Raw genomic sequence first — 14263 nt, 5'->3', positions numbered from 1 at the left:
ACACTAGACAGCAGATGGTCTATTAGCTTGCATTTATACTTACAATTCCGACAGTTTAATACAAATATGCTTTTTTCCTCTGCTGTTTACGTTTAGACATCACTCTCTGTGTTTACATGAATACCTCACCAAGTCAGGCATTATGGCAGAATTTTGAAATGTATTTGACCGTTCATTAACGCAAGCATTTTCGGAACACAAGCGCACGTTCAGCACACACACATACTCCGCCTGTCCTCTCCGCCTGGTGCAGCTGTTACTAGATTGCTAGCGAATTATAAAATTACGAGCTCTGGATTATTTTCAACAGCAGATTAAGAATATTAACTTTCTAATAAGTGACACAGGCCTAGGCTATCACAAATATAGCTGGTTATTTTTTCGTTATTGACGTTTTAATCAGTCTGCTTTTCCGGTTGGGCAAGTAAAATTCTCTTTCACTTTCCCCTTCAAAAATCCACTTGTCCCGGACAAGCGGACAAGTGTTAATGTCGAGCCCCAATTAAATATTGTATTCAACATTCTCCGATAACAATTTTTTCTTCTGCAGTATAGCTATTAAAGTAAATAGAGTTTTTACATATTTTGGAAAACAAGCCAAAAAAAAAAAAGACTAAATCAAATATGTGTTTTGTTCCAGTGTATAATGGGCTAAGACTACACACTCTCTTACCTTTATGTTCACTTTGATCCATATTTAACTCTCAAAAAACTAACGGTCTCTTAATAGAGCTGTGTATAGCCGATTTTCTTCATAAGATACACACTGTGAACATGACGTATATTATGATTCACTATGTCGTGAGCCATCACGTTATAATCTATAGCTGCAGCAAACGCGTGCAAGTGACAAGCGTCTCCGCGCCAGAGTGTGCATAAGCCAGGAGAAGATTCAATCTCTTCCCCGGTCACTTGACGCAACTCAGACACGGCGCTGACCGCACAGAGAAATGCCAGTTTCTGAGTTTATATTCATAACCTGCTTCCTTATTTGAACTTTAATAAAGGATGCTTTAAAGACATAACGCTGGGGTGTTTCATTGTGAAACAGAATGCGGCACAATAATCATTTTCTCTCGATTAACTTGTTTTCATAATCGTTGGAAGCCAAAATCGTAACTGAAAATAAAATTTGATTAATTGCCCAGCCCTAACACAATGTACACTAATGTGCACTTCAGTGCATTTGTTTCCTTAGAAATCCTATATTAATACTGTTCATTTTCACATTGAGAATCATTGGGTTCATCCAAAATCTGAACTTTTTTTTGCTTTGAGGCTTTATATGGAGTTAGGATTAAATAAGGTGCATTTCAAACTGTTCTGAGACCAGTGCAGACAGACAGCACACTGGAGGTTAAGTCATTCACTAAATAGAGAGCAAGGGAGCATCCTGTAGCTGCTAAGTGCTTTCACTCCCAAAATCTGACCATATGTTCAGTTTCAGGCTGCAGATGATGTTTCGACCACTCAACATGTTTGGCAGACAGGGGACAATGGTAATCAGTACAAAAGATTCAGAATTTATTATACATAATTTTATATTTAACATGTTTGGCAGTGATTGGATGAAGCTTGCCATTACTTTAAATCAGAATTAATTATGCTAAATTCAGGTGCAACATCTGTAACGTCTCAAAAACATGAATAACCAACACTCCTGGAAACAAAGAATTTGATTAAAAATGATCTGAAATTCTATAATTTTGTATATAAAATTTCACAAGTCTGCATATGTGGACATCAATTTTTAGGAAAACTATTTGCTCTAGAAATGTATTTATTTTGCATGTTTATTAGATGCTATTAGTTACAAATCAAAAAGGGAAATGTAAAATGCACAGCAGTCACGCTCGGGTCTCAGGAGGTTATTTTATTAGGTGTTACTGTATTAAGTACATCTAGAAAATCACTCTTGATAAGAAAGTCTGCTAAATGCCTTAAATGTAGGCTAAATATATCACAACAAATTGCCATTTACTGTATGTACAAAGACTTCATGTTAAGCATTACAATTCAGGTGTTGCGATTCAAAATACGAGCTGTGTAGCAACAAATCCGGGCACAGAGAGTAAAGCCTTTCTGCATTCCCAAACCTTTTGAACATCTTGTACTTTTTCTCACATCCACTCCCTTGAGTGAGATAACAAGGTTACACCTGCCCAAAACACACCCATGCAGTACACCATCATGGTAACACCACAGCAATTCAACACCTCTCCCCATTCTGGTTAAAACAGGCCAGAAAAAAACATTCCCCACATTCTTAACACATTCAATGGAAGCGAGTCAACCCTGTTACAGTCCAAACCCTCAGTGATGAAGAAACCTCAAACAACAGCAGCAGAGGAGAAGAAAACAAAACAAAGGCTGTTGGGTGGAGAATGAACAAAAGAATAATAGATGGTATGTTGGTATTTCAAAATTGAGCTGTGTGAATCATTAAAAGTACATTCCAGTGTTGGTTAATATCGAAATGTGTTCAATATTTGATATTAGGAGGTGGACGTTTTGACCAAAATCTTAACACGGAATGAGTCATTTTATTTTACGGTCACAATATTGTTCTGGTTTTTCTGGAAATTCAACGAAATTGGTTAATACTTAAATAATCATATGGTAATACCAAGGCTCAGACGAAATCTGACTTTTTCATGCATTTTCTGCACTGATTTGAGGAAAAATCTACAGAATTTAAACATAGAAAAATGTGATAAATGAAGATGGCAGTACTATTTTATATACCAAAAGAAAAGTTTTACCCAAAAATAAATCGTTATTATTTATTCATCCTCACGTTGTTTCAAACCTGTATGACTTGCTGTGGAACACAAAAGGTGAACTTTTGAAGAATATCCTGGCTGCTCTTTTCCATAAAATGAAAGTTAATGGAGACCAAAGCACTCAAGCTCCAAAACTGCACTATGATAGAAACATAAAAATGGCCCATATGACTTTTGTTCTATATTACAAGTCTTCTGAAGCCATATGACACCTTTGTGTGTTGAACAGATTCATTTGAATTGTTACTCACTGATAATCTTCCCCTCCACCAAAGCTCTGAAATTGACCGCAAAAGTCATGCAGACTACAAAAATGGCTCATCAATGCTATCTGAACCACTGACTGCAAACTGTTCTCAGGTTTTTAGCAACCAAACATCACTGATGTTAAACCGAATGCAGTGCATTTAATAGCACACGCTACAGTGGAGGAAAAGATTTTTATTGAAAAACATCTTACATTTCGGTGAGTTTGTTACACAAACCTATCAGAAGACTTGGAATATAGTGCAAAAGCATATGGACTACAGTTTATAATATTTTTTATTTATTTTTTGTCATTTTAGATAGCTTGACAGCCCCAGTCCCCATTAATTATATGGAAAAGAATGGTCAGAATATTGTTTACAAAGATGATTATTCAAAGCAAATGAATGAACAAGTCTGGCATCAGTATAAACACAGTTTTGCATTATGTAACACTCAAGTTTAAATCAAAAGGCATAGAATAGTACAACTATTATAAAACGGATAGTTCCAATTGGATGAGTCACATTTAAAGCAGTTGTGAAATAGCCGACACACACACACCCCTGTGACACAATTGAATTCTATATTATTGTGGCAAGATGCAATGTTGCTCAGCAACCATAAACAACTACACTCTTCACATTACACCCCTTAATAACAAGTTCTTCATCTTGACATGTTTGGGACATGTCCCACTCCATATTTTTGCTCTCACATGTAAATAGCCTAAAGAAGTCATGCCCCATAATATATCTACCACAGTATACTGTAAATGCTATAGCAAATTCTCTAGCAGTTGACATTTCTACCATCATATGGTATATACTGTTATACCGCCCAGCCCTGTTTGGTATTTATACCTTTATTACATGAGCTGCATAAAGTAATTCACTCCTCAGCTATCATATTTGATTTGTTTGGCTGTCATAGAAACAGAATGAGGTGTTTTGATCATGACTCAAGAACAGGAGGTATTCACATGATATGTGATTTCAAAAACAGACTTCATAATGTTGTAAAAGACTGTCTAGTAAAAAATAAAAGAAAATAAATTAATGAGCTTCTATGGTGGTCCTTTGGTTTTACAAGCCTTAGCAGGGCTATAGCCTAAAAAAATTAATACTGAGCCATTGGCTCCTATATGAAAATGTTTTAAGTTGCCAAATGACACAATTGCTCGATTTAGTTATTCATATGCAAGATAGAAAGCTAAAGAAAAGAAAGCTGATAACCAATTAATCGGACTATTCATTTAAGCAATATTGTATATATAGTGTTAAATATGTTCTAACTCATTCCTTACTGTGACGGAGCAGCAACACAGAGGCTACAAGACTCCAAATGAAATGAAATGCCAGATGCAGTCTATTGTGCAACCAAACTTGTGCAATGAACTTCACAAAACTCAAACAAATCTAGCATTTTCTTCCTGTGAAGTGCATATTCCTGTGGAGCACTCATAGATCTTCCTTTGAAACATGCATTAAACCAGCCTGGAAAAAAAACGGTGTCCCTCAGACTCACAAATTGTACTTTACTGTCAGTCGGTGACAAAAGCAGGCGGGCGATGTAAACTGGAAGTGGTCAGTTGCTGTCACTGGATCTGCACAAGAGAGCAAATTTAAAGTCAAAGGGCTTCAAGTGCGCTGCACTGTCTGTAAATGGCCACTACATGTCACATTTAGGGCTGAACAACTAATCAAATTAAAATGAAACCGCAAAGGCTGGGATTTAAATTAATAAATATCCTGCACATTTTGCTTGCTGCATTTACTGTTTGTGTGCAGATCTGTTCTCTGGAGTGTATTAAACTGAGCATGCATGAGGCCCATGCGTGCTTTAAAAGTGGTTCTGTGCTTAAAAACACACAAACTCGGGGCCTGGGTAGCTCAGTGGTAAAAGACACTGGCTACCACCCCTGGAGTTCGCTAGTTCGAATCCCAGGGCGTGCTGAGTGACTACAGCCAGGTCTCCTAAGCAACCAAATAGGCCCGGTTGGGTAGAGTCACATGGGGTAACCTCCTCGTGGTCGCTATAATGTGGTTCGTTCTCGGTGGGGCGCGTGGTGAGTTGAGTGTGGATGCCGCGGTGGATGGCGTGAAGCCTCCACATGCGCTATATCTCTGTGGCAATGTGCTCAACAAGCCACATGATAAGATGCACGGGTTGACGGTCTCAGACACGGAGGCAACTGAGATTGAGGCGAATCACTACGCGACCCGAGAACTTAAAAGCGCATTGGGAATTGGGCATTCCAAATTGGGAAAAAAACAAAACACACAAACTCTCTCTCATGCTCAGAGTTAACAGACATGCTCAAATTCAGTTTGGTGTGCCAACATGCAGTGAGTGTGTTATAAATACAGCGCCCTAGATTCACTAATTGCACATTTACGTAATTCCAAATATGCTTGGTCGCTAAAAGTTACTATCCAAATCTAAAATAACCCCATTGTGGACAGATGAGTTAATGAGAGCATTTTACTGCATTATTTCCTTCATTTTTCAGAAAAAGGATTGAAGGTTTAACTGGACTGCATAGCAATGCCACATGCAAGTTACTGTGTAAAAATATTATTATTTTCATCTTTATTATTATTAGTTACTATCATCATTGCATTAGGTCTTTTTGTGAGAAAATGTGATTGCTAATGCACACATACAGTCCATGGTGACTGGATTAATATGTGCACTGTCGTTATTTCCTTCTTCCTTTTATGTTTTAACAATTTATTCATGTATATGGGATGACTAAACAGAAACCAGAAGAACCTGCCATCTTTTTAAACAGATTATTATTTGAAACTTTTAACAAAGATTTGTGTGAAATTGAGTAAATATTATATTAATAAGTTAACATTTTTTAGCAATTTTATGTACATCAATTACTGTGTGTTATCTTATATTTAGCTTATTATAATTATGCTTGAATAAGCTTGAATAATTATGCTAGATTTGTATATCGTCAATCAGCCGCGTTTCCTGGGTCACGAGAAGACACACTCTTGCATTCAATCAAACAGAGCATGGGTCTCGAACTGCTCAAGAAACTGCACGAGACACATCATAAAAGCCAAAGACGTACGCCTGCATGTGCACGGCAAATCTTAAATGAATGGACTCTCAAGAAGAGTTCATCCTTCAATGCAAAGACTGCAAAATTTACTTGATATAAAAGTCAAGTTCACTGAACCTGAATGCCACAATTTTCAAGCTGTTTCCACATTACTTAAAATAAACAGTTTTGTCAATGGATTTAGTTGTCTCAACAAAAAATGAAGTTGAAAGAAATTGATACTTTATTAAATGTAAATAAGTGAAAGCAAACAGGTAACCTGACTAGCTTGATTCAACAGCATTTTTTCGATCCATTCCAGTTTCAAATTTCTCCTTGGAGCTTTCTAGACGCTGCCATAAATTGAGCATCTGAGCTGATTGAACAGCAACTATATGCTGTGGTTAAACTTTCAAGTTTTTCTGCAGAGGAAGTGGTCAAAGGAGTTTTTCAAAAGTATGCCTGCAATACAGATAAAGCTAAACTAAGATAAAACGTACACGCAATTACGGCAAAGAAACCATGGGGTAGACTTTGCACTGAACAGAGAAACTATGGTGCAGAAAGACATACGCCATCATTATGACCAGCATATTACCTTGTTCACTGTCTTTAAATAAGAACACAGACAGCTCTATGCTAAAACAGCACACAGGAAATGTGGTAAGAGACAAACACACAACCAGCAAATAGACAACTTCATATGCACACATGAGTGAAGGACAGACTGAAGGCATACAGGAACTGAAAAACAACCATGCATTTTTAACATTTTCATCACACTGGAAAATATCTTAGAGAGAGACCTAGAAAAAAAAAAAAGGCTACGTTAAACTAAAGCATGAACTACTCCAACAGAAGTGCAAAAGAGTGTAAGACAATGTGAAGAGAAGACATGTCCCTTTCATCATCAAAAGCTGGCAACAGATCATATCAGAGGGACATTTCCTGTTCAAATGAACATGTTGTGCATATTCTTCAAACAAAGAAATACACAATGGCAATTAAAACTAAGAAAAGGAGATCAAAAGGAATCCAGATTGCTATTAGCTGCTTTGTAAATTGAACATCAGGATATGACTTGATGTTAGGGCTGGGCAATATAAAAAAAAATAAAAAATAAAAATATATATATATATTTTGAAAATATTAATGATTTATGCTGGCATAAAAATTAAAAACATTGTGAATATTCTGATTACTTTAAATACACTTTTTATTTGGCCATTAAGTTTCCTAAAGACCATGCCATTAGATTACTTTTGCGATCTTTCCTTGCCTCGCAACCTACGAGTACGAAAGAGTTAGAACAGAAATGTTTTAAAAGCGCCTCTGATTTAACATCACCGTAAAACGCTGTTGCAACCCACAATCTGACGTCTTTCCAAGTGAAACAGGGTATTTAACGAGAATGGGGGGGAGGATTTGATTTTATACATCAGGAATTGATTGTATCATGAAAAGTGCCATGCCACAATGGAGCCATTTGGAGAGAAAGTACATCTTGATGGGATAAATAAAGTACTTTGCAGCCTCTGTAAGGTGCCATTTAATTACTACAGAAGCACATCATGTCTTAACTATCACAAAAACGCAGAATGAGACGTTTTCAAATGCTTTTCATGTAAGTTCAAAAGCGGCATCGACACCGATGCGAATCATGAACGCGGCTCAACTGCCGACTGATTAACATCGTGGAGGATGAGACTTTTAGAGATTTAATGCCCATTGCAATGAATATTCAATCTATGTGGGGACTAGTTCTTTCAATTAGTCAAACTCCCACTTAAATTTAGCGAAAGGTTTAATGTTACAAGTATTGATTATTTTTTTAGTGCATTTCCATCTTTATATTGTGGAAGCTTTTGTTTGGAAAAAAATTTAACATAGTTCCATATCGTTTTGTTTTCTTTCCTAAGAAGGAAATAAGTGTATTTTGACAGGAAAAGAACCTGTCAAGTTATATAGGAGTATAATTTCAGCACTTTCAAAATCTGCAATTAATCGCAATTAAATATGAAAATACGCCAGTTCTGTCTGGAGGAATGGACCAAACTTCCAGCAACTTATTGTGAGAAGCTTGTGGAAAGCCACCCAAAACGTTTGATCCAAGTTAAACAATTTAAAGGCAATGCTACCAAATACTAACAAATTGTATGTAAACTTCTGACCCACTGGGAATTTGATGAAAGAAATCTACTATTATTCTGACATTTCACATTCTAAAAATAAAGTAGTGGTCCTAACCGACCTAAGACAGGGAATGTTTTCTACAATTAAATGTCAGAAATTGTGAAAAACTGAGTTTATATGTATTTGGCTAAGGTGTATGTAAACTTCTGACTTCAACTGTATATATATATATATATACACACACACACACACACACACACACACACACACACACACTCTCTCTCTCTCTTAGAACTTTATTAGGAACACTATGGTTCTAATAAAATTCCATGACATTGCTGCTGTATAGGCCATCTGCCTCAAGGTTCAACGTGTTGTGCATTCTGAGATGCTATTCTGCTCAATACAATTGTACAGAGTGGTTACCTGAGTTACCGTAGCCTTTGTCAGCTCAAACCAGTCTGGCCATTCACCGTTGACCTCTCTCATCAACAAGGCGTTTCTGTTCCCAGAACTGCTGCTCACTGGATGTTTTCCATTTTTGGCACCATGCTGAGTAAATTTTAGAGACTGTTGTGTATGAAAATCCCAGGAGATCAGCAGTTACACAAATACTCAAACCTGCCCGTCAGGCACAAACAATCATGCAACGGTCGAAATCACCGAGATCACATTTCTCCCCATTCTGATGGTTTATGTGAACTAGGGTTGCGCGAAAAACCGGTACAATCGATATACTCTTTCCATATCAATTCAAGCTGTCATTTCAGTGAATCGATTCAAAATTCTGATTGAACTATTTGTTTGCGCCATCACTTAAAAATGTGGCATGTCATTTATTAAAATGTTTTGGTAAAAATATGTGTAGGTAAATATTGCTTTTTATTACCATGTATTGTTATATTGGTGTGTATAAATTTCTTCCTTGTGTTCATTAATCTTGGATTCTTACATCAAAAAAAAATTTTATCTACTTGAAAACAATGGCTGTTGAAATTATGGTCCCTCTGATTGAAAAAAAAAAAAAAAAAAAAAATCACCAATTTAAGCCATTTCAGAGCAAATATATACAGTAAATATTGAATTATATATTCAATATCAAAGGCTGAAAAATATCAAGATATACCTACCCGTTTATTGCTTATATTGCCCACCCCTAGTTGTCAGAGGTCTGTATCTAAAATTATTTTGTTGTGCCATCGGCTAAATAAACTTCATATTTAGCACTGAACTACTTCCTTGGTGGTCTTGTCTCTCTATGTGGATGATTTATTGCACAGCTGACAGTGTCGTGTCTGCAGTGACAGTAATTATGAGACATGTTTGTGGATGTTATGCCTTTCTAGGCTTGTTACCACTTTGGATTTACACGGACAGAGTGAAAGCAAAAAATGTGTGTTGGGGTGATGGAAGTGGAGTAAAAAGAGGAAGAGAGAGAGAGAGAGAGAGGTAAAAGAGAGGTTGCAGAGATGCACAGGTGGAGACAATAAAGAGTACAAAAGCATCTCTGGTCTCTGTTTCACTCTCAATAGGTTTGTTCTTTACATGGACACGAGCATGTCTAGCTTTTTCCGATCCATTCAAAAGTACTGCTCAGTCATCATTTACATTGAGCAGTTCCCAGCCTCAAAACTATTTTAGAATAATAGTGAATAATATAAATATATATAATGTACACTGATCAGCCACAACATTAAAACCACTGACAGGTGAAGTGAATAACATTTATTATCTCGTTACAATGGCACCTGTCAAGGGGTGGGATATATTAGGCAGCAAGTGAACAGTCAGTTCTTGAATTTCATGTGTTGGAAGCAGGAAAAATGGGCAAGCGTAAGAATCTGAGTGACTTTGACAAGGGCCAAATTGTGATGGCTAGACAACTGGGTCAGAGCATCTCAAACGGCAGGTCTTGTGGGGTGTTCCCGGTATGCAGTGGTTAGTACCTACCAAAAGTGGTCCAAGGAAGGACAACCGGTAAACCGGCGACAGGGTCATGGGCGCCCAAGGCTCATTGATGTGCATGGGGAGCAAAGGCTAGCCCATCTGGTCCGATCCCACAGAAGAGCTACTGTAGCACATACTGCTGAAAAATGTAATGCTGGCCATGATAGAAATGTGTCAGAACACACAGTGAATCGCAGCTTGCTACATGTGGGGCTGCGTGGCCGCAGACCAGTCAGAGTGCCCATGCTGACCCTTGTCCACCGCCGAAAGCACCTACAATGAGCAAGTGAGCGTCAGAACTGGACCATGGAGCAATGGAAGAAGGTGGCCTGGTCTGATGAATCACATTTTCTTTTAGATCATGTGGACAGCCGGGTAAGTGTGTGTCGTTTACCTGGAGAAGAGATGGTAGCAGGATGCACCATGGGATGAAGGAAGGCCGGCGGAGGCAGTGTGATGCTCTGGGCAATGTTCTGCTGGGAAACCTTGGGTCCTGGCATTCATGTGGATGTTACTTTGACACATACCACCTACCTAAAGATTGTTGCAGACAACGTACATACCTTCATGGTAATGGTATTCCCTGATGGCAGTGGCCTCTTTCAGCAGGATAATGCGCCCTGCCACACTGCAAAAATTGTTCAGGAATGGTTTGAGGAACACAACAAAGAGTTCAAGGTGTTGAATTTGCCTCCAAATTCCCCAGATCTCAATCTGATTGAGTATCGATGGGATGTGCTGGACCAACAAGTCCGATCCATGGAGGCCCCACCTCACCACTTACAGGACTTAAAAGGTTCTGCTACTAACATCTTGGTGCCAGACACCACAGGACACCTTCAGAGGTCTTGTTGAGTCCATGCCCCGATGAGTCAGGGCTGTTTTGGCGGCACGAGCAGGGCCTTAACACATGGGCTTACCAGGGCCCGTGTTTGGGGAATTGGCCGAACCCCCGGGGGGGGGGTGTGGACTGCCAGTCGCAGCATCCTCCACCGCATTCTCCCCCATCTACATTCTCGGGAAGACACGCATGTAAACAGGTGCGCAATGGTTAAACCTGTCCGTGTAGAGCATAAGTGATTGAGAGTTAACGTCAATCGTTCTGACGACTTACAGAGGCCCAGCGAAACATTAAGTCCCGGGATCCCTGGAGCACCTTAATACAGCCCTGGGCACGTTATTTGGCAGGTGGTTTTAATGTTGTGGCTGATCGGTGTATTGTAGCTTCTTCATAGCAGCCACTCTCTGATTACAGCTCTGATCACTCTAGGCATTCTCTCAACTAATTTCATGAGGTGCAACCTGCAATGCTTTTTAAAGTGCACTGAAGGAGTTCCCATGTATGCTGGGCACTTGTTGGCTGCTTTTTCTTACTATCCGGTTTGTTCTTACAATTTACATTGGTCTACAAAACTAATTTCAAACATTTAAACATACTATCTATTGGAAAGGTAGATTTTTATAATGATTTCCGAGGATAGCCATGTGCACAGTGTTGCACACAGATGCTTTCACATGTGAAGTAACCCTTCACATTATTCTGCATAACTGAATCTAAAACATTCCAGCCTTTCCTCAGGCAAAGCATCTATCAGCATACTAGATAAAAAAATAAAAATCCAGAGCTTTCCAAAAAAGTTTATACATATGAGATACATTAAAACAGCCAAAACATACATTTACATGTTACAAGCAAATACCACAGACAGACTAATTACAGTTTTAGGTAGCACAAAGGTATCTCAAAACCTAGTGAGCTGCCTATTTAGACAACAATGACAGTTTAGATGTTCCCAATAAATAATAATAAAATATTAACTCTTGTTTATTAATGAGTTGCCCAAGTATGAACACTTACTCTGTCATGCCCCCCCCCAAAAAAAAAAAAAAAAAGTTTTTTTTTTTCTCTAGGTAGGCAGCTCAATAGATTTTGAGACAATGCCATAGATCAGGTAAACCTGAGATTCTACTTGAAAAGAAAAATGGCACAATAAATGTAGTCTTGTTTTCAGAGTAACTTAAATTGAAGCGAGTTTTATGTTCAAAGCAAGGGGGGAAAAATGCTAGTGGGGTAAGAAAAATAAACTTGACTCAAGGGGAAACGAGTAATTGATGATAATACAGCAGTGCGTGTCAAAAGAATGCTGAAACTGATGGATGTTTCTCATTTCGCATGCAATCACACAATATGATTTTAATTGAGCGTCTCAAATAAACAAACACATATGGCCAGCTCTTCATCAACCCAACGTAAGACAAATATTTCTCAGATTGTTGTAATATGAGGAAGATTAAACACTTACAAGAGTTGGCGCGCGGTTAGAGGCAATCACACTGCTGATTGACACCTGTGAGGATGACGTCAAAATCACACACGCTTTCAGTTATGAGCGTGAAGAATCGCTGTTCTTCTCCTGAAACAGTGTTTCGTGCTTACTAAACACAGACCTGCCTGAAACACTTTAAGCGCATCAGTTTTTAGTCTGTAAAGTCCATGTGACCAAATTCCCACACCGCCCAGTTTTGTCAAACTTTTCGCGTGGATGTTTCCGCTGTGGGAGATGTTGCAGCATCATCCGCGCGCTCCTCACTCACATGCCACGTGTTGCTGTCAAAATAAAGCCTGCAGGGAGGGCAAGCTAGGGTGGCACGCGGGGCGTGTCGAGTAGGTGGGATGAATCATAAATAATTTATTAATTTAACGCCAAAGTAAATATTAAAAGTCGCAGTGCGCCACCTGCTGACGGTAGCCATGTACTGTTTCATGTCCCAGTGAAAACATTTGTAACTAAGGGCGTTTTTACACCTGGCTTGTTTGGAGCGTTTGTTTCGGAACCTGGCGCGTTTTCTTCCTGGTTCGGCGATAGCTCTCGGATCCGCACCAAAACAATCGGTCCGAGACGCCTGAACGAGGTGGTCTCGGACCGACTGCAAACGAACTCTTGAGCGGTTCGCTTGTGGTGAGATTGCAAACCGACCCAACGGACCAACGAACCAAACAACATCCCTTTAAAAACCATGAACATACTTGATGGATCTGCAGAGAAGACATCTGTATATCAGCACTTCATCATCAAAACCTGGATATAGCCTTTTGGCAACTATATTAGATATAATTGCACGTTTAAAATAGGAGCTGTTTTATAATTCCTGAGGTAATTTTAGTATGATCTGTTCTCTCTTTTGGATAGCGGCAGAACACGGGTAGGACGGCGTTAGCAACTTTTTGACAAATAAAAAAAAAAATTTTACGTGGCTTTACTCTGCTGTTTTTGTGTGTGCGCGCGCGCGCGCACGTGCGAGAGAGGGAGTGAGAGAGAGAGAGAGATCTGTGAGAACAGGCAAGTTTCAATGGAGAAATAATGCAAAAGCAACTAATGACGCATAAAAATAACCATGACGGAAACTTTACATTTCATATCCATCCGAGTGGCGGATAATTTGTATTTGGAGCACAACCTCTAACTTGCGACGCTTGAAAAATCTCTAAAAATTGTAATGGTTGACACATTTTTCAAGGCGTATAATTTTAACCGGTATATCAATGGATGAGGTTATGCAAGTTCTTCTGAAAAAGACAAACTTTCTTCAGGAACAGTACAAATGTTTCTTTCATAACTCCATATTTCTTTAAAACCTTCTATATTGTCCAACATTAAACCATAACATTTATATTATATTCCAGTGTTATTCTAGCTCTGACTAAACATTATTTTTTTTTTATTATTTTTTTTTTTTTAGTCAGAGCTAGAATAACACTGGAATATAATATAAATGTGCAAAAAATAACGGGAATATTATGATCCCTCTCATTTTAATTCGTGTTGTGTATACTGCCATTATTGCTTGTCCCAACCAAAAAACAAAAACAAAAAAAAATCCTTTTTTTTTTTTTTCCCCTTCAAAACCACATTTGGTCCCAAAATGTCTATCCCCTTCTGAGTGACCACTTAATTTAGGTTAAATCCACAAATCCCTGTTACTTATACTAGCATTTTAATTTAAGTATTATGTTTATTTAATCTTTCATCAAAAAAATTGTAATCAGACAAGCTAGGGCATAATAACGTAAGCATTTATAGAACTGTACGAGATT

General features: G+C 38.3%; 1 protein-coding gene across 3 annotated transcripts in view; it reads right to left on the bottom strand.

The window, feature by feature from the left end:
• LOC127415476 (PDZ and LIM domain protein 2-like) overlaps positions 1–13814 on the bottom strand; it is a 148485-nt gene extending 134671 nt beyond the window's left edge. The window contains exons 1-2 of one of the 3 annotated variants that reach the window (XM_051654252.1): positions 6368–6469; positions 4557–4635 (exon numbers count right to left, since the gene is read on the bottom strand). The gene's annotated coding sequence lies outside the window, so the exon portion shown is untranslated. Of the gene's footprint in view, positions 1–4556; positions 4636–6367; positions 6491–12470 lie in introns of those variants that run through there. The other 2 variants (XM_051654250.1, XM_051654251.1) reach the window with 2 other exon arrangements.
• Positions 13815–14263: the final 449 nt, after the last annotated feature.

The sequence above is a fragment of the Myxocyprinus asiaticus genome, chromosome 24, assembly GCF_019703515.2.
Source record: "Myxocyprinus asiaticus isolate MX2 ecotype Aquarium Trade chromosome 24, UBuf_Myxa_2, whole genome shotgun sequence".
NCBI lineage: Eukaryota > Metazoa > Chordata > Actinopteri > Cypriniformes > Catostomidae > Myxocyprinus > Myxocyprinus asiaticus.
Note: the sequence above shows the minus strand (reverse complement) of the source record. Positions and strands in the feature narration are given on the sequence as shown.